The sequence below is a fragment of the Tamandua tetradactyla genome, chromosome 2 (assembly GCF_023851605.1).
Source record: "Tamandua tetradactyla isolate mTamTet1 chromosome 2, mTamTet1.pri, whole genome shotgun sequence".
Classification (NCBI taxonomy): Eukaryota; Metazoa; Chordata; class Mammalia; order Pilosa; family Myrmecophagidae; genus Tamandua; species Tamandua tetradactyla.
This window is the reverse complement of record NC_135328.1, coordinates 116066692-116090169: the sequence shown is the minus strand read 5'-3', so window position 1 is coordinate 116090169 and position 23478 is coordinate 116066692. Positions and strand designations below refer to the sequence as shown.

Below are 23478 nucleotides of genomic sequence, written 5' to 3'. Positions count from 1 at the left end.
ATTTCCTCTTCTGGTAGGTGTCTATTCAAGTCTTTTTCCCATTTTGTAATTGGGTTGGCTGTCTTTTTGTTGTTGAGTTGAACAATCTCTTTATAAATTCTGGATACTAGACCTTTATTGAAATGTCATTTCCAAATATTGTCTCCCATTGTGTAGGCTGTCTTTCTACTTTCTTGATGAAGTTCTTTGATGCACAAAAGTGTTTAATTTTGAGGAGCTCCCATTTATTTATTTCCTTCTTCAGTGCTCTTGCTTTAGGTTTAAGGTCCATAAAACCGCCTCCAATTGTAAGTTTCATAAGATATCTCCCTACATTTTCCTCTAACTGTTTTATGGTCTTAGACCTAATGTTTAGATCTTTGATCCATTTTGAGTTAACTTTTGTATAGGGTGTGAGATACGGGTCTTCTTTCATTCTTTTGCATATGGATATCCAGTTCTCTAGGCACCATTTATTGAAGAGACTGTTCTGTCCCAGGTGAGTTGGCTTGACTGCCTTATCAAAGATCAAATGTCCATAGATGAGAGGGTCTATCTCTGAGCACTCTATTCAATTCCATTGGTCGATATATCTATCTTTATGCCAATACCATGCTGTTTTGATCACTGTGGCTTCATAATATGCCTTAAAGTCAGGCAGCGCGAGACCTCCAGCTTCGTTTTTTTTCCTCAAGATGTTTTTAGCAATTCAGGGCACCCTGCCTTTCCAGATAAATTTGCTTATTGGTTTTTCTATTTCTGAAAAATAAGTTGTTGGGATTTTGATTGGTATTGTATTGAATCTGTAAATCAATTTAGGTAGGATTGACATCTTAACTATATTTAGTCTTCCAATCCATGAACACGGTATGCCCTTCCATCTATTTAGGTCTTCTGTGATTTCTTTTAACAGTTTTTTGTAGTTTTCTTTGTATAGGTTTTTTGTCTCTTTAGTTAAATTTATTCCTAGGTATTTTATTCTTTTAGTTGCAATCGTAAATGGGATTCGTTTCTTGATTTCCCCCTCAGCTTGTTCATTACTAGTGTATAGAAATGCTACAGATTTTTGAATGTTGATCTTGTAACCTGCTACTTTGCTGTACTCATTTATTAGCTCTAGTAGTTTTGTTGTGGATTTTTCCGGGTTTTCGACGTATAGTATCATATTTTCTGCAAACAGTGATAGTTTTACTTCTTTCTTTCCAATTTTGATGTATTTCTTTTTCTTTCTTGTATTTCCTTTCCTTTGTATTTCTTTTTCTTGTCTAATTGCTCTGGCTAGAACCTCCAACACAATGTTGAATAATAGTGGTGATAATGGACATCCTTGTCTTGTTCCTGATCTTAGAGGGAAAGTTTTCAATTTTTCCCCATTGAGGATGATATTAGCTGTGGGCTTTTCATATATTCCCTCTATCATTTTAAGGAAGTTCCCTTGTATTCCTATCTTTTGAAGTGTTTTCAACAGGAAAGGATGTTGAATCTTGTCAAATGCCTTCTCTGCATCAATTGAGATGATCGTGTGATTTTTCTGCTTTGATTTGTTGATATGGTGTATTACATTAATTGATTTTCTTATGTTGAACCATCCTTGCATACCTGGGATGAATCCTACTTGGTCATGATGTATAATTCTTTTAATGTGTTGTTGGATACGATTTGCTAGAATTTTGTTAAGGATTTTTGCATCTATATTCATTAGAGAGATTGGTCTGTAGTTTTCTTTTTTTGTAATATCTTTGCCTGGTTTTGGTATGAGGGTGATGTTGGCTTCATAGAATGAATTAGGTAGTAGTTTTTCCTCCGCTTCGATTTTTTTGAAGAGTTTAAGGAAAGTTGGTACTAATTCTTTCTGGAATGTTTGATAGAATTCACATGTGAAGCCGTCTGGTCCGGGACTTTTCTTTTTAGGAAGCTTTTGAATGACTGATTCAATTTCTTTACTTGTGATTGGTTTGTTGAGGTCATCTATTTCTTCTTGAGTCAAAGTTGGTTGTTCATGTCTTTCCAGGAACCTGTCCATTTCATCTAAATTGTTGTATTTATTCGCGTAAAGTTGTTCATAGTATCCTGTTATTACCTCGGTTATTCCTGTGAGGTCAGTAGTTGTGTCTCCTCTTCCATTTCTGATCTTATTTCCACCATTTATTTTTATAGATTATTTTTCAGAGGTAAAGTTTTGTACATATACATATGCACATGCACATATCTGTTTAGTTTGGGTTCATTTCTACCATATTTTGTAAGATTAAAATAAAAATGTGAGTATCTGAAAAAAAGATCATTCTGTGTGGCACTTGGCAATTTCAATTTGAAGGATTCCTATCCTTCAGCTGTAGGGAAAAATCCAAGCCACTCTGAATACTTGCCTAATTAGTCTTTCCCAATCTTTTTTTTTTTTTATGTCATTCTCAATCTATTCTCCATAAAGCAGTTAAAATGACTTATAAAAACCTCTTTAGTATGGAAAATTTCAATACATACAAAAGTAGAGAGACTAGTATAATGTGCCCCTATGTACCCATTACTCAGTATCAACAATTATCAACTCTACCTTTCCTCACTCCCCCTCCATCTTTTGTGAAGTAAATCCCAGCTATCACATAATTTCAAATGTAAATATTTCTCTAAAAAACACTCTTTTTAAAAACATAAACAATGCCTTGAGAATCTATGAAATTTCATTAAGTCATAGCCCACTTCCCCTCCTCTCCCCCTCCCCCTTCCCCTTCCTCTTCCCTTCCCTTTCATTTCCTTTCTTTTCTTCTCCTCTTCTCACCTCCCTCTTCCCCTCCCATTCTTTTCCTTCCCCTTTACCTTCCCTTCCCCATTTCCCTTCTCTTTCCTTTCCTCCTTTCTCCCTTTTCTTTCTTTAGAACAATCATTTCTACAAGAAAATAGATTCCTTGATCATCTTAATGTACGTTTCTTAGAATTCTGGATCACTTCTCTCTCTATGGCTATTCCTTATATGTGTGGACTATAACAAAGCATAAGGTTAACATCTGAGGGTAAACTTCAAAATCATCTGTAAATCTGGCTCTCCTACCAAGATTCTGACTCACCAGTCCCTGGAATGGAACTTGGCATCTGTATATTTAGCAAGCCGTGAGGGGGATTTGGAACCACTGCTGCAGGGATTATTATTCTGTCTGCACAATACCCAAATCACTGGTTTCTTCATTTATAGTAGAAATGAAGTAGTAGGCACTGAGTGTGTTTGTGTGGAGAACCTTAAACAAAATGAAACAAAATGCCCTAGAGCAAGATACCACCTTGGCTCTTGTGGAACTTACGGTCTCATTAGTAAAACAACTGAAGGATGAAAACAATGCTGAGAAAGTAAGACTACTTTGGAGTTGTATTGCATCAGGAAGGTCAGAAGGAGAGCAGTCCCAAGTTGAGCTTGAAAGAAGTGTAGGATTTGGGTGAGTGGAGGAAATGAGGAGACGTTTGCAGCAGGAAAATAACATAAGGAAAGGCACAGAATATGATTGAGCTTAACTTATTAAGGAAACTTGCTAAAATGAAGAGGAGAGTTCATTGGGAACATTTTTGAACAAGGGAAGCCCCATGATGAAGGTTGAATCCTGCCTCTATCACTTGCTACTAACAGTGATTTTAGACACGTTGCTTATTTTCCTTGAGCCTGTTTTCTTCTGTCCCTGAGATGTTGGGGGGTTAAATGGACAGCAATGCCTGGCAAGAATAGGTAATCAGTTAATGGTGGTTATGGCTATTATTGATCCAGTTTGCTGAAGGAAACTATGGAGGGTTCTGGAGCAGGGCAGTTGCAGGTGGGTGGCAAAGGTGAGCACAGATGTAGCAGGAAGGACAGACTTGTTTGCTTCAGTGAGTAGATAATTTAAAATATTTTTTGGTCATGGTGAGGGAGCCATGACAATTCTACCTCCATTGAATATTGGCCTAACATGGCCTGTGACCACTTGAAGCTGCTTGGTACCATCCTCACTCAGAAAATGAATGCTCTTTTTCTACCCTCCATGTGCCCTAGGTTCTTTTCTTTTCTTTTTAAAAAAATTTTCTTGTAATAACAAGCAAATAAATGCTCTTGCACCTTTTGCATTAGTTGTTTAAAATCAGCAAAGGACAAGCAAGTGATGAGTTGAAGGCACATAAAAGTAGATTCCATTTGTTGAGCACTGTGCTAAGTGCTTTGTATGTATTTCCCAAGATTATGACAATGAAAGAAAATAAAAAGAAAACTAAAGAATCTTCAGAATACTTCAAATATTTATTGCTATAAAATTTGTTTTCTAAAACTTGTTTTTATTAACTATTGAACAGATTAAGAACATTTATAATATACATGTAAGGTTTAAAGAATGATGATAAGAAATCCCCAGTACATTAGAATCTCCTGCATGCTGCTTCCCAATTCCACTTTCCTCCATAAGAAGGAACCATCATCCTGAATTTTGTGTTTATCATTTTCTTGCTTTTCTCTTTAATTTTTATCATTCTGGGCATATCTTTAAATTTTATACTGTTTAGTTTTGCATGTTTTTTTTACCTTTATATAAATGAAATTATATAGTATGTATGTTTCTTGCTTCCCCCCCCTCAATATTATATTCCTAATTCATCCATGTTGATACAGGCAGCTATAGTTTATTTGTTTTACCTCATAATATTTCACTGTAAGAAAAAAACACATGGTATGAATTTGTGGTCAAGTTTATGGAAATTTAAGCTATTTCCAGTATTTTATTTTTACAAATGTTGTTGCTGTGAGAACATGTCCATGTGTTGGTGCCCATGTGCAGTAATTTTTTAAGGGCATCTGCTTATGTATCAGTTAAGATTATATTGGACCAACTTCCTGGAAGATGGCGGCTTAGTAAGACGCGCGGATCTTAGTTTCTTCTCCAGGACACCTACTAGGGGAGTAGAAACGATACAGAAAGCGCCCAAAGCCACAACAGAGATAAAAAAGACAGCGTACCCCATCCTGGAACGGCTGGCTGGCTGAGAGAAGCAGCTCGGGTGAGATCGCCGAGGCGCGCGGGCCTTACCGGGCGGGGTGGCAAGCGGCCGGAGTTACTCCCTTCCCCCTTCCCGGGCCGGCTGGGAGAATTGGAGAGGTGGTCCCCTGAAACCAAGGCGGCTGGCGCCCACACCACGCGCAGCCCCCGGACCAACTGAGAGAATTGGATCGGAAACCCCCAGGCCGCGGAGAACGGTGACCCCGTGACTCCCGGGGAACGTGGACTCTCTCAGGCAGGCCGCTGCCGCTGGCGCCCTCCCGCCACGCTTGTTGCCCAGGGCCGACTAGGAAATTCGGACGGGCTCTTTCCCTGGCTGCGGCGACCAGCAACCCTCCCTGCGTTCGGACCCGGGCCGGCTCAAGCCGCTTCGGCTAGCGAACCCCCAGGACGGCGAGAGTTTTCCAAAGTTTAAGGTCCCACAGCACCTTTTACTGGTGGGACCCGCAGACAAACGTGTGCCACGAGCGCCACCTACTGGGCAGGATAAGAAAAACAGAACCCAGAGATTTCACAGAAAAATATTACAACCTTGCTGGGTCCAACACCAAGAGAAATCTGAATAAATGCCCAGACGCCAGCAGCAGAAGATAACTGTCCACGCTCAAAAGATTGAGAATATGGCTCAGTCAAAGGAACAAACCAATAGCTCAAATGAGACACAAGAGCTGAGACAACTAATGCTGAATATACGAACAGAAATGGAAAACCTCTTCAAAAATGAAATCGATAAATTGAGGGAGGACATGAAGAGGACATGGGCTGAACATAAAGAAGAAATAGAAAAACTGAAAAAACAAATCGCAGAACTTATGGAAGTGAAGGATAAAGTAGCAAACATAGAAAAAATAATGGATAGCTACAATGATAGATTTAAAGAGACAGAAGATAGAATTAGTGATTTGGAGGATGGAACATCTGAATTCCAAAAAGAAACAGAAACTATAGGGAAAAGAATGGAAAAATTTGAACAGGGTATCAGGGAACTCAAGGACAATATGAACCGCACAAATATACGTGTTGTGGGTGTCCCAGAAGGAGAAGAGAAGGGAAAAGGAGGAGAAAAACTAATGGAAGAAATTATCACTGAAAATTTCCCAACTCTTATGAAAGACCTAAAATTACAGATCCAAGAAGTGCAGCGCACCCCAAAGAGATTAGACCCAAATAGGCGTTCTCCAAGACACTTACTAGTTAGAATGTCAGAGGTCAAAGAGAAAGAGAAGATCTTGAAAGCAGCAAGAGAAAAACAATCCATTACATACAAGGGAAACCCAATAAGACTTTGTGTAGATTTCTCAGCAGAAACCATGGAAGCTAGAAGACAGTGGGATGATATATTTAAAATACTAAAAGAGAAAAACTGCCAACCAAGACTCCTATATCCAGCAAAATTATCCTTCAAAAATGAGGGAGAAATTAAAACATTCTCAGACAAAAAGTCACTGAAAGAATTTGTGACCAAGAGACCAGCTCTGCAAGAAATACTAAAGGGAGCACTAGAGTCAGATACAAAAAGACAGAAGAGAGAGATATGGAAAAGAGTGTAGAAAGAAGGAAAATCAGATATGATATATATAATACAAAAGGCAAAATGTTAGAGGAAAATATTATCCAAACAGTAATAACACTAAATGTCAATGGACTGAATTCCCCAATCAAAAGACATAGATTGGCAGAATGGATTAAAAAACAGGATCCTTCTATATGCTGTCTACAGGAAACACATCTTAGACCCAAAGATAAACATAGGTTGAAAGTGAAAGGTTGGGAAAAGATATTTCATGCAAATAACAACCAGAAAAGAGCAGGAGTGGCTATACTAATATCCAACAAATTAGACTTCAAATGTAAAACAGTTAAAAGAGACAAAGAAGGACACTATATACTAATAAAAGGAACAATTAAACAAGAAGACATAACAATCATAAATATTTACGCACCGAATCAGAATGCCCCAAAATACGTGAGGAATATACTGCAAACACTGAAAAGGGAAATAGACTCATATACCATAATAGTTGGAGACTTCAACTCACCACTCTCATCAAGGGACAGAACATCTAGACAGAGGATCAACAAAGAAATAGAGAATCTGAATATTACTATAAATGAACTAGACTTAATAGACATTTATAGGACATTACATCCCACAACAGCAGGATACACCTTTTTCTCAAGTGCTCATGGATCATTCTCAAAGATAGACCATATGCTGGGTCACAAAGCAAGTCTTAACAAATTTAAAAAGATTGAAATCTTACACAACACTTTCTCGGACCATAAAGGAATGATGTTGGAAATCAAGAATAGGCAGAGTGCCAGAAAATTCACAAATACGTGGAGGCTCAACAACACACTCCTAAACAACGACTGGGTCAAAGAAGAAATTGCAAGAGAAATTAGCAAATACCTCGAGGCGAATGAAAATGAAAATACAACATATCAAAACTTATGGGACGCAGCAAAGGCAGTGCTAAGAGGGAAATTTATTGCTCTAAATGCCTATATCAGAAAAGAAGAAAAGGCAAAAATTCAGGAATTAACTATCCATTTGGAAGAACTGGAGAAAGAACAGCAAGCTAACCCCAAAGCAAGCAAAAGGAAAGAAATAACAAAGATTAGAGCACAAATAAATGAAATTGAAAACATGAAAACAATAGAGAAAATCAATAAGGCCAGAAGTTGGTTCTATGAGAAAATCAATAAGATTGATGGGCCCTTAGCAAGATTGACAAAAAGAAGAAGAGAGAGGATGCAAATAAATAAGATCAGAAATGGAAGAGGAGACATAACTACTGACCTCACAGAAATAAAGGAGGTATTAACAGGATACTATGAACAACTTTACGCTAATAAATACAACAATTTAGAGGAAATGGACGGGTTCCTGGAAAGACATGAACAACCAACTTTGACTCAAGAAGACATAGATGACCTCAACAAACCAATCACAAGTAAAGAAATTGAATTAGTCATTCAAAAGCTTCCTAAAAAGAAAAGTCCAGGACCAGATGGCTTCACATGTGAATTCTACCAAACGTTCCAGAAAGAATTAGTACCAATTCTCTTCAAACTCTTCAAAAAAATCGAAGTGGAGGGAAAACTACCTAATTCATTCTATGAAGCCAACATCACCCTCATACCAAAACCAGGCAAAGATATTACAAAAAAAGAAAACTACAGACCAATCTCTCTAATGAATACAGATGCAAAAATCCTCAATAAAATTCTAGCAAATCGTATCCAACAACACATTAAAAGAATTATACATCATGACCAAGTAGGATTCATCCCAGGTATGCAAGGATGGTTCAACATAAGAAAATCAATTAATGTAATACACCATATCAACAAATCAAAGCAGAAAAATCACATGATCATCTCAATTGATGCAGAGAAGGCATTCGACAAGATTCAACATCCTTTCCTGTTGAAAACACTTCAAAAGATAGGAATACAAGGGAACTTCCTTAAAATGATAGAGGGAATATATGAAAAACCCACAGCTAATATCATCCTCAATGGGGAAAAATTGAAAACTTTCCCCCTAAGATCAGGAACAAGACAAGGATGTCCACTATCACCACTATTATTCAACATTGTGTTGGAGGTTCTAGCCAGAGCAATTAGACAAGAAAAAGAAATACAAGGCATCAAAATTGGAAAGGAAGAAGTAAAACTATCACTGTTTGCAGACGATATGATACTATACGTCGAAAACCCGGAAAAATCCACAACAAAACTACTAGAGCTAATAAATGAGTACGGCAAAGTAGCAGGTTACAAGATCAACATTCAAAAATCTGTAGCATTTCTATACACTAGTAATGAACAAGCTGAGGGGGAAATCAAGAAACGAATCCCATTTACAATTGCAACTAAAAGAATAAAATACCTAGGAATAAATTTAACTAAAGAGACAAAAAACCTATATAAAGAAAACTACAAAAAACTGCTAAAAGAAATCACAGAAGACCTAAATAGATGGAAGGGCATACCGTGCTCATGGATTGGAAGACTAAATATAGTTAAGATGTCAATCCTACCTAAATTGATTTACAGATTCAATGCAATACCAATCAAAATTCCAACAACTTATTTTTCAGAAATAGAAAAACCAATAAGCAAATTTATCTGGAAGGGCAGGGTGCCCCGAATTGCTAAAAACATCTTGAGGAAAAAAAAACGAAGCTGGAGGTCTCGCGCTGCCTGACTTTAAGGCATATTATGAAGCCACAGTGGTCAAAACAGCATGGTATTGGCATAAAGATAGATATATCGACCAATGGAATCGAATAGAGTGCTCAGATATAGACCCTCTCATCTATGGACATTTGATCTTTGATAAGGCAGTCAAGCCAACTCACCTGGGACAGAGCAGTCTCTTCAATAAATGGTGCCTAGAGAACTGGATATCCATATGCAAAAGAATGAAAGAAGACCCATCTCTCACACCCTATACAAAAGTTAACTCAAAATGGATCAAAGATCTAAACATTAGGTCTAAGACCATAAAACAGTTAGAGGAAAATGTTGGGAGATATCTTATGGATCTTACAACTGGTGGCGGTTTTATGGACCTTAAACCTAAAGCAAGAGCACTGAAGAAGGAAATAAATAAATGGGAACTCCTCAAAATTAAACACTTTTGTGCATCAAAGAACTTCATCAAGAAAGTAGAAAGACAGCCTTCACAATGGGAGACAATATTTGGAAATGATATATCAGATAAAGGTCTAGTATCCAGAATTTATAAAGAGATTGTCCAACTCAACAACAAAAAGACAGCCAACCCAATTACAAAATGGGAAAAAGACTTGAACAGACACCTCTCAGAAGAGGAAATACGGATGGCCAAGAGGCACATGAAGAGATGCTCAATGTCCCTGGCCATTAGAGAAATGCAAATCAAAACCACAATGAGATATCATCTCACACCCACCAGAATGGCCATCATCAACAAAACAGAAAATGACAAGTGCTGGAGAGGATGCGGAGAAAGAGGCACACTTGTCCACTGTTGGTGGGAATGTGAAAGGGTGCAACCACTGTGGAAGGCAGTTTGGCGGTTCCTCAAAAAGCTGAATATAGAATTGCCATACGACCCAGCAATACCATTGCTAGGTATCTACTCAAAGGACTTAAGGGCAAAGACACAAACGGACATTTGCACACCAATGTTTATAGCAGCATTGTTTACAATTGCAAAGAGATGGAAACAGCCAAAATGTCCATCAACAGAAGAGTGGCTAAACAAACTGTGGTATATACATACGATGGAATATTATGCAGCTTTAAGACAAGATAAACTTATGAACCATGTAATAACATGGATGGACCTAGAGAATATTATGCTGAGTGAATCCAGCCAAAAACTAAAGGACAAATACTGTATGGTCCCACTGATGTGAACGGACATTCGAGAATAAACTTGAAATATGTCATTGGTAACAGAGTTCAGCAGGAGTTAGAAACAGGGTAAGACAATGGGTAATTGAAGCTGAAGGGATACAGACTGTGCAACAGGACTAGATACAAAAACTCAAAAATGGACAGCACAATAATACCTAATTGTAAAGTAATCATGTTAAAACACTGAATGAAGCTGCATCTGAGCTATAGGTTTTTGTTTTGTTTTGTTTTGTTTTGTTTTGATTTTACTATTATTACTTTTATTTTTTTCTCTATATTAACATTCTATATCTTTTTCGGTTATGTTGCTAGTTCTTCTAAACCAATGCAAATGTACTAAGAAATGATGATCATGCATCTATGTGATGATGTTAAGAATTAATGATTGCATGTGTAGAATGGTATGATCTCTAAATGTTGGGTTAATTTCTTTTTTTCCGTTAATTAAAAAAAAAAAAAAAAGAGAAGGGATAATTGGAGATGAAGGGATACAGACTGTACAACGGGACTGGATATAAAAACTCAGAAATGGACAGCACAATACTACCCAATTGTAATGCAATTATGTTAAAACCCTGAATGAAGCTGCATGTGAGGTATAGGTTTTTTGTTTTTGTTTTTTTTGTTTTTTTTTCTTTCTATTATTGTTTTAATTCTTATTCTGTTGTCTTTTTATTTCCTTTTCTAAATTGATGCAAATGTACTAAGAAATGATGAATATGCAACTATGTGATGTTATTAAGAATTACTGATTGTACATGTAGATTGGAATGATTTCTAATTGTTTTGTTAATTCTTTTTTTAATTAATAAAAAAAAAAAGAAAAAAAAAGAAATAAAATAAGATCCCAAAGGCAAAAAAAAAAAAAAAAAAAAAGATTATATTGGACTGTATATCACCCTCCATCTCCAGGGTTGAAGAGATAGGGATAGGAAGGTCTTAATTTACTGGTGTTCCCTGGGCTTTGAAATTGTTTAAGGCTCATTTTGTCTGAACTTAGCAGGTGATCAGACTTTCTTGAGGCACATTAGTGGCTTCCAAGAGACCTTCCCCGTATTCCTGGGAGATCCACTTGTAGGTGCCTTGATAGGGGTGACACATGCCTCCTCTGGGTGGTCACTTATGAGTACCTTAATAAGCCGTGGACATCTAACTGTGCATCTTTAGCATCTTTCTACTGGGGGTGGTGGTGGTGGTGTCTTCGTACTCCTTCACATGGCCCTCATTAATGGGTTGCAAGACTGCCCCCACCTGTTTGTCCTCCCATTACATTTCCCCTGACTCCCCTTATCCCCCTAACAAGAAAATGTCTGGTTCTTGACAGAAAATGGAAGCTGAGGCATTTTCAAAAGTTTAAAATCCAAAGACCATTTGGATTCACTCCAGTTATTATTATTTTAAATTATTTCATGCATTGTTGTTGGGGTGCAAAGAGGTCCAACCTCTTTGAAAGGCCATTAGGTAATACCTACTAAAAATGAAAATGCACATATCCTTTGTGATGGTTTGAAGTTATTATGTACCCCAGAAAAGTCATGTCCTTTAATCCTCATTCAGTATTGCTGGGTAGAATCTTTCTTATTATTTCCATAGATATATGACCCACTCAATTGTGGGTGGTAACTTTTTTTTTTTTCATGGGCAGGCACAGGGAATCAAACCCAGGTCTCCAGCATGGCAGGCAAGAATTCTGCCACTAAGCCACCATTGCACCATCCTAGGGTGGTAACTTTTGATTAGATGGTTTCCATGGAGATATGTCTTCAGCCATTCAAGGTGGGGTTGCTTACTAGAGCCCTTTAAGAGGGAATCATTTTGGAAAAAACTACAGAACCACCAGAATGGACAGAGTCTTGGGAAGTCATTGAAGAAACTTGGAGAGAAAGCTAGCAGATGACTCCATGTGCATTTACAGCTCAGAGAGAAACCCTGAACATCAACGGCCTTCTTGAACCAGGGTATCTTTCCCTGGATGCCTCAATTTGGACATTTTCACAGCCTTAGAACTATAAACTTACAACTTAATAAAGTCCCTTTTTAAAAGCCATTCTGTTTTTGGTATATTGCATCCTGACAGCTTTCAAACTAGAATACCTTTTGACCTAACCATTTCACTTACAGTACTTTGTCCTACTGATATACCCACATACATTTGCAAAGACATATACTTTAAGACTAGTCATTGGGAAAAAAATATGGAAAAAAACTTAAATGTCTGTCAACAGGGGATGCATCGATGAAGAGTTTTATTTTGTGGTCATTAAAAATGAATGAGGATATGATTGCTGAGTCATTAAATTGATATCTTATTTAGTCTCCAGTATCTTAGAGCATCTAGAAGTAAAAACCTAATATTGAGGGATTGTAATCCATGCCAAACACTGAAATCTGTTCTACAACTAATTGTGGTGCTGTGCTTTGAAATTTATTGCTTTTTGTATGTATGTTATTTTTCACAAAAAAAGAAAAAATAGTCGATTGTGATGATAAAAAAAATATTTATTGCTTCTAGCCTCCAAAGTACTGGAGCAGCTAGAAAGAAAAATCTGGGAGGATGATAAGGTAGCCCATGACAAACTCTGGCATCTGTCCTATAACTACCTGTTGAAGAGTGCTTTGAAAACTATTGTTTGTTTCTTTCTTTGCTTTGTATATATGTTATATTATACAATAAAAAGGAGTTAAAAAAATGGATGAGGACTTCTGGAAAGATGACTGAATAGAGCAACTTGAGAGTAGCCCTGCTCCACGGAAAAGTTAGAGAAGGGGCAGGAGGGCAACTGAGGCAGTGCTTCGAGAGTGCGGCTGACCTGGGAGAGTCTTCTGCACCACAGAGGGCAGCCTGGGTTGCAGAGGCTGAGGAACTGAGAGGCAGAGGGCTGGAGCCTGGTGCGGAGCCACGAAACCTGCGGGTATGCACAAATGGGAGCCCGGGACTAAGAAATAAGCCAGATGCAGTCCTTGGGTGCACTACCCTAACCAGTGCAGACCCGTGACCAGCGACTCACCCCACACCCCACACACCTGAACCCCGTCACCCACTGCCATTCCCCATGCGCCAGGTGCCCCCACCCCACCAGCCCCCAGTGCACGTATCTACCCCATACCCTCATCCCAGGTGCGGCCCAACCCACCTCTCCTGCACCCCTCCTGAGCACTACCGCACCCTTTCTGTTCCCTGTTGGCTGTTGCCAGTGCATAAAGGCTGCAGACACTAACCTCCATACCTAGGCTATGCCTCCTTGCCCATAGTGTAGCATAGTCTCACTCCACCCACATTGAGTGCATCCATTTCCAGCACTCCCATGCCCAGGCTTGCACACAGGCCTCCAATCACATGATTCAGCTCTGGGAATCACACTTTACAGCAGTCCTAGAACCGCATATGTGCAGAGCCCTCAGCCTCACTTCACAGCTCTGAGAAAGTGACAACCTGCATAGCCGGCTCACATCTGCCCCCAATCCATGAAGGCATAATGCCAACCTGCTGCCATGGCTCTACGCATGCGCACAAAGGGCCCCATGCCTTAGACCAGTGTACACCTGGGTTACCTGTCTCCAAGACCAGTGCATCCACACAGCTACATCCTCCCTGGCTGCTGGGCAACCATGTTCACGAGCATCAGTGTAACATCCCCAACCTGTACCTGTACCTGCCCTGAAACAAATCACTGCACTGAGTGTCCCACCCTGTGCCTTGCTCCCTGCTGTACAACCATCCCGCAAACACAAGACCTTAGACTACTGAAAGATGTCAACTCCGAAAGTAAATCAATCAAGATATTTATATGCCATGAAAACAGCAAAAGATCACTAAACATATCACAAAGATATAGCCCTGCTTATTTATCAAATTAAAATGCCAGAGGAGACACAGATGTTAGAACTAGTCAAAGTTGTTCATACAACTCTATTTAATAAAATAATGGGATAACAAATGACATAAAGGAGATCAAGAAGACAGTAGAAGAGCATAAAGAGGAATTTGAAAGGATAAATAGAAAAATAGCAGATACCACAGAGATTAAAGACTCTGTTGACTAAATAAAAAACATACTAGAGGCTCACAACACCAGATTTGAAGAGACAGAAGAAAGAGTAAGTGATATAGAGGACAGGACAATTGACTTCAAAGACTCGAAACAACAAATGGCAAAAAAGATGGGAAAAATGAATTGGAACTCGGAAATGACAGACAAAACAAAGCATGCAAATATAAGAATCATTGGTGTCCCAGAAGGAGAAGGGAGGAGTAAAGAGCTAGGAAGAGTAGTTGAGGATATAATGGGGGAAAACTTCCCAACCCTCATAAAGGACGTAAATATACAAGTCAAAGGAGAACAACGAACTTCAAACAGAATTAATCCAAATAGGATTTCCCCAAGGCACATACTAATCAGTCTGTCAAATGTTGAAGAGAAGCAGAAAATCCTGAAAACAGCAGGAGAAAAGCAATCTACTACATACAGGGAAACCAAATAAGACTGAGTTCAGACTACTCAACTAGCACCCTGGAGGCAAGAAGGCAGTGGTATGATATATTCAAGATCCTGAAAGAGAAAGACTTCCAGCCAAGAATTCTGTACCCAGCTAAATTATCCTTCAAAGTTGAGGTAGAGATTAAAGTTTTCACAGACAAAGAAGTCCTGCAAGAATTTGTCAACAAGAGACCAGCCCTACAAGAAATACTAAAAGGAGTTCTGCCGGCTGAAAAGATAAGACAGGAGAGGGAGCTCTGGAGAAGGGCACAGAATTGAAGAGTACCACTGCAATCAGGCAGGATAAAGAAATAAAAGGCATCCAAATTGGAAAGGAAAAAGTAAAACTCTTATTATTTACAGATGACATGATACTATACTTGGAAGATCCTAAGAAATCTACAGCAAAGTTACGTGGACTAATAAACAAATTCAGCAAGGTGGCAAGATATAAAATTAAGTGCAAAAAACAGTAACATTTCTATACACAAGCAATGACCTGCTGAGGAGTCAGTTAAGGAAAAAATTCCATTCAAAATAGCAGCTAAAAGAATCACATACCTAGAAATGAACTTAAGTAGGGATGTAAAGGACTTGTACACAGAAAACTGCATAACATTGCTAAAAGAAATCAAATCAGATCTATATAGGTGGAAACACATTCCCTCCTCATGGATAGGAAGGCTAAATATAGTTAAGATGTCAATTCTACCCAAACTGATCTACAGATTCAACACAGTACCAATCAAAATTCTAAGAATCTACTTTGAAGACTTGGAAAAGCCAGTTACCAAATTCATCTGGAAGGGAAAGAGACTCCAAATAGCTAAAAGCATCCTAAAAAAGAAGAATGAAATGGTAGGATTAACACTCCCTGACTTTAAAACCTATTATAAAGACACAGTGGTCAAAACAGCATGGTACTGGCACAAAGATAGAAGCATTGACCAATGGAACCAAATCAAGAGTGCAGAAATAGACCACCAAATCTATGGTCAACTGACTTTTGACAAGGCCCCCAAATCCTCTGAACTGGGACAAAATAGTCTTTTCAATAATTGGGCATGGAAGAACTGGATATCAATAGCCAAAAGAATGAAAGAGGACCCCTATCTTACACCCTACACAAAAATGAACTCAAAGTGGATCAAACACCTAAATATAAGAACTAGCACCATAAAACTTCCAAAGAAAATGTAGGGAAACATCTTCAAGACCTAGGAATAGGAAGAAGCTTCCTAAACTTTACACCCAAAGCACAAGCAACAAAAGAAAAAATAGATAAATGGGAACTCCTCAAAATCAAATGCTTCTGCACCTCAAAAGACTTTGTCAAAAAGGTGAAGAGGTAGCCAACTCAATAGGAGAAAATATTTGGAAATCACATATCTGACAAAGTTTGATTTCTTGAATATACAAAGAAATCATACAACTCAAAAACAAAAGAACAAACAACCCAATTATAAAATGGGCTAAAGATATCAATAGGCATTTTTCTGAAGAGCAAATAAAGATGGCTTTAAAGCACATGAAGAGATGTTCATTTTCATTGGCTATGTGAGAAATGCAGATCAAGACTACAATGAAATACCACCTCACACCTGTAAGAATAGCTGCTATTAAGCAAACAGAAAACTGTAAATGTTGGAGAGGATGTGGAGGAACTGGGACACTTAAGAACCGCTGGTAGGAATTTATAATGGTGCAGCCACTATGGAAGACTGGCATTTCCTTAGGAAACTAAATAACGAGTTGCCCTATGACCCAGCAATATTACTGCTTGGTATATACCCAGAAGACCTGAAAGCAACGACACAAACAGACATGTGCACATTGATGTTCATAGCAGCATTATTCACAATCGCCAAAGGTGGAAGCAAACCAAATGCCCATCAACAGACAAGTGGATCAACAAAATGTGGTATATACATATGATGGAATATTATGCAGCAATTAGACAAAATGACATCCTGAAGCACATGACAAGAGGATAAGCCTTGAGGACGTAATGCTGAGTGAAGTCAGCCAGACAGAAGGATAGATACTGTGTGATTCAACTATTATGACCAGCATAAATGCATAATCAGAGGCTTATAATACTGAATATAGGAGACTGAGGGATGCACAGAAGCTAGTGATGGGTGAACCATTAGCTAATGAGGCTGAACTCAAATGTAAGGGAATAGATAGGAGTGAAGGTGGTTCTCTAATAGGTCTGTAAGTAATATTACCATATTGAAGATGAACAAGATTGAAAGGGTTTGTATAGACCTACGTGTCCCACTGATTAACACTAGAAATATGAATTAGTTCTCGCAAGAATTACTTCAAAGATATGATTTTGTATGAACAGTGTTTAAGTCCAGGGTACAGGGGGAAAACTCCTATTGCATGCTATGAACTATGTTCAAAAGGAAACCATCAGCACTAACATAGCAACAGCAGAGGTAAATAATAGGTGGAGGGATAAGAGTTAAGAGGAGGTCTAGATTTCCTATTTGGTGAGGGTTTATTTACTAATTTTCTTTTTCTTGGGAACAATGAAATTATCTAAAATTGAGAATGTTGATGGACTGTGTGTGGACTTAGGGCCCTCTATGTGCTGCCCGATGAATTCAGGTGGCTGAAGGATGCACTACAGAGAAGTAGCTTGGTGAACGATGGTGTACACTTATGAAAGAAGGTTGTGCTGCTACAAAAAGGAACAAAGTCATGAGGCATGCAATGATGTGAATGAACATGTGGGACATGTGGTGAGACAAAATAAGCCAGAAACAAAAGAACAAGAATGATATGGTCACCTTTAGAAAATACTTATAAGAAAACAGGAGCCAAGATTTTAAGCTTTTAGAGCAAGCATATTAAATCTGGAGTGGTGATTATTATTTCTGGATTTTGAGAGGCTGTTTTATATACATAATCTAACGTTTAGAGATAAGAACAAAACCAAACAGGTTGGTGTTATAGTAATTCAGAATATGGGGTAAGGAAGACTGTGTCTATATTTTAAAATCACACGTATTCTTTGAGACCAATGAAAGAAAGGTTTATTTGGTCTGGAACTGAAATTTTCTGTAATGCATAATTGAACCTATCTGTATAGCTCATTTGAACAATTGAAACACAGAGAGCCCAGAATAAGAAAGAGGTCCTTTTAGATTATTGTAATGCCTGGATACATCCTAGAGTACAGTAAGCAGATAATCAAAAAGTATTGGCAAAGTCCCCTGAGGGATGGGAGAAAAATATGGAATTATTAAACCTTACCATCAGGGGATCCCCTGAGAAAATGTCAAACTTTAGGGACGCCCAAATCAATAGGCCATGCTCCAGTCATGGGGCTTGCTCTTGTGAAGCTTGTGCAGGTAGTGGACAAGCTTAGACTACCTACAGAGTTACTTCCGGAGGACCTCTGTTGTTGCTCAGATGTGGCCTCAGTCTCTGTAAGCCCAACTCTGCCAGTGAAATCTTTCCCCTAAGTGGGACATGATATCTAGGGGTGAAAGTCTTCCTGGCCACTTGGGAGAAGACTCCCAGGGATGAATCCAGAACTGGCACCGTGGGATCAACGATTCCATCCTGACCAAAAGGGGGGAAAAGAAGTGTAACTAATAAAGTATCAGTGGCAGAGAGAATTCAAATAGAGTTGAGAGGCTACGCTGGAGGTTGCTCTTATGCAAGCTTCAGTTGGATCTCGCTACCTATCATAACCTGCCAACCCCCAACCAGGACCATTCCAGCCAATCCTTAAGAACACCTAGGGCAATATATAAGATTCCACAAGGGTTCCAGACACTAGAGTAACTTTCCAGAAACCTACAACCTCCAAATGAGTCCCTGGTCCTGATAAGTCCAGTGCCCAGCCTCCCCAGAATATCAGATAGTTCCATCTCCCTACCCCGTATTAGTGACAAACCCTTCCAATATGAAGAATTTAGAATTGCCATAGCCCAAACTCCCCTAAAGAGAGGGATGGAAACATCAAAGTTGATGGTGGAGTTATACAGAGAAGATAGGATTTAACAAATGAATGTGAAAGCTGATTCATTAAATTGATATTTTTTAGTCTTTAGTATTTTAGAGCAGCTAGAAGTAAAAACCTGAAATTGTGAAATTGTAACCCATGTCAAAGTCTGAAATATGTTCTACAACTAATTGTGGTGCTGTGCTTTGAAATTTATAACTTTTTTGTATATATATTATTTTTCACAAAAAAAGAAGGACAAAAAGTTGGTTGTGATGATAAAAAGAATATATAAGCCCTCTAGTCTCCTAGCACCTAGAAGGTAAAATATGAGAGGATTGTATGGTGGCCCATGAGAAACTCTGGAATCAATCCTGTAATTACTTGCTGAAGAGTAGTTTGAAAACTATTACTTTTTCATTTCTTTGCTTTGTATATATGTTATACTATACAGTAAAAAAAAAAAGCTAAATGGATGAGGCAGGGTGCATGGTTGGTTCAGTGGTAGAATGCTTGTCTTTTATGCGAGAGACCCAGATCCGAGTCCCAAACCATGCACCCCTCCCCGTTCCCCCCCAAAAAAAAGAATGAGGTTTATTTCGTAAGGAATAAACTCTAAAATATATAAGAGAAAAAAATGTAATTCAGATAATACTGTATCTAGTATGCTACCATTTATGTGGACAGGTATTTTTAAGGGACATCTATACATCTATACCATATATACTCTGGGTAGATATATAGCAACAATGATTTTTTCGAGGAGGGGAATTGGAGGTTTTGTGGTCAGGGTTGAGAGGACAACCTACCTTTTACCATATTCAATAAACTATTTTATATATTTGAACTATTCTTCTTAATATATTACTACTTTTAAAAATGATTTTCAATAAGAGAATATATGTTCTGTTTGAATATTAGGCTTCCTATGATTAATATTTCGCTTCTCTAGCATTAGACATCTGTGACTTCATGTTAATATATTTTTTTCACAGTGACTGGGAGAATGTTATTCATGATACAATAAGTAAATATGGACAAAGAAGAAAGATGACTATATTTTCAGCATACTGGATTTGGGATGGCCGTGGGACAGCATATTAGTTCCCTATGGCCACTGTAACAAATTACCAAAACTGCATGGCTTAAGACAGCAGAAATATATTATCTCATGGGTTTGAAGGTTAGAAGTCTGAAATCCAGGTTCCTGCAGGGCCATCCACCCCTGGAAAGCTCTGGGGAAGAACCCTTCCTTGCCTTTTCTGGTTTCCAGTGACCCCAGATGTTCCTTGGTTTGTGGCAGAAGCTCTAACTCCATCTCCATCTTCACATGGCCCCTGTGTGTGTCTGTCTGAGATCTTCCCTCCTTTTTCTTATAGGAACCCAAGTCATTGGATTTTGTGTCCACCCTAATTCAGTAAGACCTCATATTAACTGAAGTTATATTTACATAGGTCCTAACCCTAAATAAGGCCACATTCTGAGTTCCAGTGAACGTGAATTCCGGGCGGACACTAGTCAACACAGTATATAGCTAGTCAGATGAAAATGGCTCAGAGGCAGTAAAAAATGTAGACGGGAGCAATAGCAGGACCAAAGAGGTAAATCCTTCTAGGGAAAGAAGAGAATGGGTAAAATTCCTAAAGGAGAGAGTGGAGAGAGAAGAGAAATGGGCTATGGATACAACTAAAGGGAGGCCTTACATTTGGGTCAGAAGGAGAAAGATGAATTGGAGAATTAAAGGTGAAGCTGAGAGGGAACAGCATTTAAAAAATCATGAGAGAAGACCATATAAAGAAATGAGTTGTTGACAGTGGTTTGCTACAGAGTCTGAGGAGGGTGAAAACTGAGCTAAAGCTGTTGGATTTAATCTTGCAGTGGTTATCAAGGGACCATTTTCAATTCATGATTAGATGGTGAGGACATGCAGGCTGTGAGAAAGAAACCTGGTAGTGAAAGGAAGGACGAAGGGTGGAGAATATAGTTCAAGGGGTAGCTTGGGGAGTGGAGTGAGTGTGTGTGTGTGTGTGTGTGTGTGTGTGTGTGTGTGTGTGTGTGTGTGTGCCTGTGTGCAGAGATGTGTAGTTTGAGATGGGGAGCACTAAAACCTTGATTCACTGACAGTAAGAAGTCACAGAAGAAAGAATTAAGAAGCAATGAAATATGGTCAAGTTGAGAAGATTAACGATGGAGTATGATGGAATGAGGGCAACAGAGGGGGCTTTGCCTTTAAATAGAGGAGGGTCATCTCTTTCTCTGTGACAGTAATGACGGAAGGAGGAGAGGGAAGAGACAGGAGAGTGATCTTAATGTGGCATCACCTCCATGTTTTGAATAAAGGAGTGGGTGAGATCATCTGCAGAGAATAAGGAGACAAGAATAGAAGAGGACTTCACATTTATAGAACAGTCTTGTAAATTTTATAATTAGAAAAGAAATGGAAAGGGATCTTATTAATTTAGCAAAGCAGGTGGTTTTTGCAGCATGATATGATGGAAAGAACATTAACTTTGGAGCTAGATGGACCTGAATTTGAGCCCTGGCTTTGTTCCTTAATTTGTCACCAAATCGATCTTTCTCAATTTCCTCGTAGTAAAAGGGAGATAACAAGACCTCCTTTGTTTAGGTAGTTATGTAGATGCAGTGACAGGACATGTTAATTTCCAATTCAACAGACTCTGATTTATCTTGTATTGTGTGCAAGATACTTTACTAGGTCTCAATCTTCAAGGAGTGCAAAATCTAGAAGGGTTTATATCTCTTCACCCTCTTTTGGGACAGCGAAGCAACTTTTGCAGAATTGTGAAAAGACTTGTTAACTATTTCCTCTCAGTATGCTTTTAAATGCTATTTCAGATCCAGCCTGCAGGTTTGATTCCAGTCTGCCTGTATCTGGCCAATAATGTGGGATGAGCAACTTCTCCAAGTCAGCATGCTGCTGTTTTGACAATTTGCCCTCTGGCCTGTGGAGTTGTTGGAGGAAACATTTCACAGCTTCCAATTATGAGACCTGAGTGACTTTGGACTACTGAACCCTTAGTGGCACCTCAGGCTGTCTCAGTTTTATCTCTGCAGTCAGCTTTGCATGTGTTTTCTGTTTTGGTCTTTTTTGTTGTTATTTATTAACAGCTAAGTGTAGGGATGTTTAGCTTTTAAATAGTATCCCAGAGGGACATGATCCCAGACTGAGACCTGAGAATAATTGACCATGATCATGGACAATACTGAAATTCATAATTTTGCAATAAACATGGAGTTAGGGAGACCCATTTATAATCTCTATTACTTTTAGGGAGAATAAGTATAAAGACATGCACCCTTGATCAGGGAGATTGGAATTAATTGTAATGATTGGGCTTGAAGTGTGAGTCTAGAGAAATATTAAATTCTACAGAAGTGCTTTGGCAAAAGGATTAGAAATTAAGGCTTATATATGTGTACTCTAGTTACTTAAGTGACTGAAACATCATTTAAGCATTTAATGGCAGTGAAAATTGTCCCAGTGTCATTTGTGATTTGTGATGAAAATCAGTACGTCCAGATCGGAATTGGGTTAATTGAAGCTCATCACCAAGGAAAGGACAAAACATTCTAACCAGTACCTGGATTGTGTAATAGACTTCTTTCCCTTCCTTAGTCCTTTTCTAAAGCAGATTAGTTTCTACAATCTTGCTTTAGATCAATAAGGATTAGGTTGGCTCCATTTTAAAGACTGCCTTAGGAAGGTCATAGATGCATCTTTTCCCCGTATGTGACCTCTTGGTTCTCCCAGGCAGGCCATCACTTTTCACAGGACTCATTTATTGTCCTGGCTGTCCGCCTCGCATGAGAATTATTGCAGCATCACAGGGCATCAGCAGAATGTTCTAGCTGAACTTTTGTTAGAACTTTTGAAGTAAGATGGCAAAAAAGAAAACAAAAAAGAAAAAAATTGATAAGTTCCAAGGTATCGTTAGTGATTAGAATAAATTAGACAAATTAGAGACATCCTTTTCCCCATCTGGGACTTCCCTGGAGGCAAGGACAGGCTCTGCCAGTAAGTGCAGTGATGGATCTAAGCCTTTCCCGTGCTACGGATACAAACCCTCCCCACCGAATGCATGTGGCTCTCGGCTGTTCCGTGTTCACCTTAACGCTGACAACCCTTCCCTGAGAAAGTGCTGCAACCAACATAGTAAGTGCTAGGAGACCTGAGGCAAAGGCAGGAACAACTGTCTGCCAAGATCTGCCGAAGTATGGCAAAAACACCAGGACTAGCTCAGCCTGTTCAGGATGAGAAACAACAGTGGAGCTCTTGTTTGAGAGTGTTATACATTTAAGCTGTAAACCGTATCTGGACAGCCAAAAAGCCACATGCAAGTGTTAGGGAAAAAAGCTTTTTAAGAAGATGCTGACAGCTGGTAACAGCAGATGAGGACAGGAAAACATAGCCTTGGACAAAGAACTAATGTTTTTATAGCATAAAGCTGCCGTATTTTGTGTAAGGAGTATTTTTAGACCTTACAAGCCCTTATGTTATGACATTGAAATGTGAAGCTAAAGGGGGTGGGGGTGGGACACAGAAAAGGCGGGGAGGTGGTGGGAGGTCTTGCCTTCCCTCCCAGACATTTTCCTGTGTGATGCTGCCTTAAATGTG

The 23478-nt window shown here is 38.8% G+C and overlaps 1 pseudogene; it reads right to left on the bottom strand.

Annotated features, from left to right (window-relative positions):
* The window catches only part of LOC143657152 (beclin 1-associated autophagy-related key regulator-like), a 42985-nt pseudogene extending 29061 nt beyond the window's left edge, over positions 1 to 13924 (bottom strand).
* Positions 13925 to 23478: the final 9554 nt, after the last annotated feature.